A 5,995-nucleotide genomic window follows, 5' to 3' on the forward strand; every position below is an offset into this window, starting at 1 on the left:
CAGCCCCTTTTCTCAGATCTAGATCTTGCTATAAATACAATCCTTCCTCAATTCCATAGCTCTCCTAACCTACTCACAACCCAGTTTCAGACTCTGCTCCTTGATTCTCAGTCCTCCTCTCCATTCCTACCAAGGACCTGCCAAGGCAGAACTACCACCCCATACGAAATATATTGCATATAAACGATTTTTAAAATGAAAATCTTTATGTGTAAAGAACATCAAAATCACCAGGGAAGAGTTTCTCAAGGTATCATATGCCTCCTGAAATCCAAAAAGCGTCCCTCTCAAAAAGTGGCATTCTTGGGACAGGATGCTCTTTCTTAAAATGTTACTTACTAGGGGGGCCGGCCTGATGGTGCAGCAGTTAAATTCACATGCTCCACTTCGGCGGCCCAGGGTTTCCTGGTTCCCATACCATTTGCGGACACAGCACCGCTTGTCAAGCCATGCTGTGGCAGGCGTCCCACGTATAAAGTGGAGGAAGATGGGCACAGACGTTAGCTCAGGACTAATCTTCCTCAAAAAAAAAAAAAAAAAAGAGAAAAAAAAAGTTACATACTGGGACATATATAAAATATAATGAGGAAGGAGAAGTTAAGATGTGTTTTGTTCCTACCACATGCCAGAATTAAGTTTAAAAAATCTCAGTAAATGCTCAGGACTGTTTGGCTAGAAGGGTATTATAAATCCCATCTAAAGGTAAAAATTTAGCCACAGGTTTCCGAAATGAAAGCTAGTGTTCACACGGAAACTAGCAGCATCGTATAGTCTATTTCCTCAGCCGTGAGTAATGATAAAAGATTGGGTAGGGCATCAACTCTGGTGATTCCATTCTGAAGAAAAAAAAGGCATCAAGATATTACTACATTTTTTCTAGGTAGACAAGCACGTTTTAAATAATGGATATATGACAGAATTTCTGCAATAAGGTGGAAAGCACACGTCAGGAGAGTTCTGAATAAAATCTGCTTTGAAACATAGCCATGTGATGTTGAACGAATAAGCACAGCAGTATGTTTCTGTTCTTAGAAATACATGTGGATGTTGTTTCTATTAGTAGATATAAAATAGTATCATTGCGTGTTTAGAAGTCATCTTTTTTTTTAACTTGAAAATATGAAATAATCCAAAACTACAATTCAGTGGCACTTTTCATCGTGTGGCTCAGAAACTAATCTAATGCTTGGGAATCTAATTCCTGACATCAGATATTATATCCAATTTTTTAATAGGATTTCAGTGGGATAAGTACACGAGAGTGTAATTAAAGTTTTAGCACATAATGTTCCACAAGTCCTTCCTTAATGTTACCAAAGGATGATCACATCATCTACAAATTAATCCCCAAGTTATAACCACTGGTTTTCTGCTTAATTAAGAATTAGAAGAATTGAGAGTCAGAAAATGGGCTTTAAGTTGTGTCTGGCTTTTGATTTGTGAGCCTCATTGCTGGATAAAGGCTCTAGAACCATCTGTCTCCTACAGCAACTGTACACAGCCTCTTAAATATCAAAAGCAGATTTTTTCCACATCAATTCTGAGATTTCCTTTCTACAAAAATTTTAACCTTCAATTGATGTTAACATTTTTATTCTACTCTAAATGTTTATCTCTATGTATTTAACCTAACTCTGTATTCCTAGATCGCTTGCATTTTATAGGCATACTTCTATATTCCTCTCCCTACATCAAATATTAGTATTGCAGAATGTAAGAGCTGCTTCTTTTTGGTAATTTTTCACAGTTACCATGGTTAAATTTATACTCATTTGTTTTTTCAACTTCTGAACGGGCCATTTAGAATTAAATACTGCATAAATCCCTGAATTTGAGAGTCTACTCTTAGAAGATCTAAAGCTTAGAAATGCGACACTCTGCTCAATCAGTGCAACACGACTGTGTCTCTACGGAAATGGACTGAGTGAAATGTCCACTCAGCTACAGATTGCTGAGTGTCATTTGACTTCAGTGCTATCAGCGTGTCTTTATTTAGGGTATGTACTCTTCATGGATAGGATCTTTTCATCCTCATGCAATCCCGCTCCCATCACCCTCTTTTTTCAATTCCCTTTAGTGCTTGACTTATGCTTTTCTCACAGAGGTAGTTGTAACGTGGTGGTTTCAAATCTCTGTAGGTTCAAATGACTTTCACCTACAGATTATTTAACATCTTCAATTGCAGTTTGTCTTTTCCTAACTCCCATCTATTATTTAAGGCCAAGCCCCAATACCTTCTCATTCTCTTCCAACATAACCCACAGCCATTGCACTTTATTCTGAAGATCCAAATAGTCTTTGTATTTTCTTTGCATTGATAATTGGTTTTCCCATGTATGTGTTCTCTAATTACAGTGCTATCTATAACTCAAACTTATATAATGATCTCCATGGCTATTTTGATAACCTTAACATAATAATCACAGAAACAATTTAAACTTTCATCTGTATTAAGTTTTTCCCCTCCAACATATCCCCACCATTTAACTGTAAATTCTTAGAAGAAATTGCCCTTTTCCATAAGCCATAGAGCAGTGATTTTATGTTAATAAATCAATACATTTTCCTTTTTTGACTGTCAACTATTCATTGAAAAGCAGTGAGATATTTGGCACATTAATTAGTTTCCCTTATTCTAAGCTCTATAGCAGAAGATGAACTGAAATAAAATGAGAACTTTTTGGAGGGATCAGGGAAACAAAATCATCTGCCAGCAAATCTGAACTTCAGTCAATGAAGGTTGCCCACCCAGGTGTGGCAGGGATACACAAATGTTGAACTAAAGTGTCTCCTGACTCTGTTTCCATCCTCTTAATCATTTCAATCCAATTCAACCAATATTGAATTGTGTCTACTATGCTAATTGAGTTGCTTTAGGCATTTTGAGGATATAGTATTCGACAGTAGGTGATTCCAGCCTCCAGATCTCCTCTACTGACAAGCTGGGGAGATAAGACAAGAATTTAGATACATACTAATCAAAAATATATTACAGGATGTACTCTGGCAGGATTACAATTAAATAGCTGTTATATCTTAGGGTTGGGTTTTGCTTTTGTATACTACAAGAAAAATTTCAATTCTAACTAGATACAAGTTTTAGGGGAAAGATTATTATTTATACTGAGCTTCAGAGAATGAGTAAAATATTGACAGACATAAATGGGGTAAAGGTCTTCTAAGTCAGATGGAAACTCTTGAGCAAAGATGTTGCTACTCTATTTCCAGAAAAAAATAAGTGGGAAACCACTTCTATCTTCAGTGGTCATCGCTGTCAAATGGTTCTAAAAGCTTCCTAACCTTTGTCAAATATATCACTCATCATTAACGCCAATGACGCAGAAACTGACTCCTGCTCCACAGGATTAACAAGACCATGGTTTGCAGAGTCTTTCTTTGGAGGCTAAAAGAAGAAATTGAAAGTGAAAAACCACAGCTCAATCAGCCCTCTAATCCCACCTTTCCTGTGTATCTAATGAATGACTTCTAAAGTGGGGAACTTTTGATTTGAAATTCTGTATTAAGAAGTAGGATATTAAATTGAAAATATAAAACACTCTAAAGAGCAAAGACAGATGTTCCTTATTTTGACATAATATAATTAGTAAGGATGATTAAATACCAACATAGGAAAAATTTTAATTGGAGATATTCCTAAAGCATGTATCAGTAGAGAGATCATATTAATAGTCAACATTTCTCCTGCCAAAGGGCAGACCGTTTTTGACTAAATGTTATAATTAGAATTGTTCTCTACTATTTATGCTATCATGAATATACATTTTTGTGCTGGAAAAGTCTTCTGAATTGATTTAGTTCCACCATCTCATTTTGCAGTGGTTAAACAACCTTCATAACATTCAAGAAAATCATTCTGTCAATGGGAGAGTAGATACTAAAACTCAGGAATTTTACCCTCTAATCTGGTATCCAGCCTAAAAGCCCCAAGGAATTTACATTTCATCACTTCCCATCACCAATAAACTCTGAAAGAAAAGTTCCTAAAGAATCAATTTAGTTTTCCTAATAGTAATCCGTTGTTTAGATAACATAAGTAATTGGATATTTATTTCTTTTGTCATCATTTCTGTGGCAAAATATAACAGAGATATTAACCAAATACTGCCTACCTTTGGAGTCTCAGAAAAGAATAATGTCTTCTTCAAAATCAGGAAAAATTCCCAGAACAGTATCCTGTTCCCAGGGATCTCTCCGAAGGAGGTATTTGTAAAAAGTAATTGGTAGATCTGGCTTCATATGGAAATGTTTGGTTCATCATTTATTGATGTGTAACTTAAAAAAAAATTGCCCCTTAAACGAAATTCTTGGGATTCATCTGTTTAATGAAAAAAGAGAGTGAAGAGAAAGCTTATACATATAGTTTAATAGGTGCCCAATACTGAGTTAGCACTTGGACATTGACATATACTAGCTGTAGTACTAGTAACCTCATGTGTGCTTTTATTATTAAAATTGTGTGAAAACCAAAGAAAGGCTTCTCAACCCAAAGAAGACAACTGAAAAGCTGGCTTAAGGGCAAGATAGACTCCTATTTGCAGCTTCTTTCAGACATACCTCTTGCATTTTGAAAAATGTTCACTGTCAGAAGGGAGTTGAAAGCTAGGGGGAGTGACAGAGGCCAGAGAAAAAGAAAAAAGAGAAGCAGAAAAGCAGACCGTGGAAGGCATGATAGCTTAATGGTTAAAGCTACAGACCCTGTGGTCAGATCACATGGATTCAAGTCCCAGCTCTATTACGTGTGGCATTTTGATCGTAGATATAGTACCTTACCTTCTGTGACTCCATTTGCACGTATGTAATACTGAGAACTAATTGTACTCCACTCGAGTTGATGTGAAGATTAAATAAGTAAATATGCACAAAACAGTAAAACAGTGACTATTACGTAAGTGCTCAGTAAGTATTAGAAGCTCTTCTTAGATAAACAGATTGACAAATGAGAGAATACAATCAGAAGTGAATAATGTGAACAACCCCTGGGACAAGCAGGTCAAAGGGAGCAGAGAGTACAAATTGCTTAGATGTGGAGCTTAATAATTAAATTTGGAGTCTGTGAACAAACAACATGGGGATACTCAGGAAGGGAGTGGATGGAGTTTGCAGAGATCTGAAACCAAAGGCTAGGGCTGCGAGCTCATCTTTAGCATGCCAGTCCTGTCAGGAGCTGGAGATTGAGAAAGGTAGAGCTTTTGCCTTAAAGGAAAGGTGCTGAGGTCCTGGGCTAGTTATCAATGAGGACCAATAAAGACAGAATTATTGAATGTGGAGAAAAAAGACTGAGGCTTAGTCAGAGGAAAAGAAAGGGGTGATAGCTTCTCTGGATCCTGAAGTAAAATTTGGAACAGCATAAAGAATGATTGGTGTTGACTTAGCTATACAAGATAGATTTCAAAAATTTCCTAAGGAAAAATTTGACCTTGGGCATATCAAAGTTATAGGTCTTAACAATGATCTTACAGGTGGGAAGTAAGTGACTCCTACTCTGTGGATCTTGGGAACCATAGCACAAAGGACAAGGACATATGTACTTACATGCTTGTTAAATATCCTGTAAGGAAAGAGTGATTTTTTAGTTTTGAATATTTCAAGTTTTAATTCCAGGCATCCATTCATCTTTGTTGTTGTCAAAAAAATGAAATATCAAAAGGTAGTGACATCCTGGCATTAGAATCTGAAATCCAGCCAGGTAGCCATTGAAAATGCTTTTTAATTTATCCATGAAAGTCCTGAAAATCATATTTTTTATATAACAACACTTTGTATTGATGGAAACATCGAACTAGAATTCAACAGAGAGTAGACAGATTCAAATTCTTCAAATAGTATTTTAATAGCATTAACAGTGCTAATTATTTCATTAATTATAAAGATATCTTAAATTATAAGAAAAAATTTTAAATGGGAATTATGTAACCTTCCTTCATTAATCTATTTAATAAGTTGACTTCTTCCTGCTTTTTAAAAAGCAAATATT

The 5,995-nt window shown here is 35.8% G+C and overlaps 1 long non-coding RNA gene across 1 annotated transcript; it reads right to left on the bottom strand.

Annotated features, from left to right (window-relative positions):
- Positions 1 to 345: 345 nt before the first annotated feature.
- Positions 346 to 4,894, bottom strand: LOC139075630 (uncharacterized). Its single transcript, XR_011526236.1, has 3 exons — positions 4,792 to 4,894; positions 4,131 to 4,336; positions 346 to 516 (listed from the first exon to the last, which is right to left on the bottom strand). It is a non-coding gene; the product is annotated as an uncharacterized lncRNA (long non-coding RNA).
- Between the last annotated feature and the right edge of the window lie 1,101 nt (positions 4,895 to 5,995).

The sequence above is a fragment of the Equus przewalskii genome, chromosome 14 (genome assembly GCF_037783145.1).
Source record: "Equus przewalskii isolate Varuska chromosome 14, EquPr2, whole genome shotgun sequence".
In the NCBI taxonomy this organism is placed as follows: domain Eukaryota; kingdom Metazoa; phylum Chordata; class Mammalia; order Perissodactyla; family Equidae; genus Equus; species Equus przewalskii.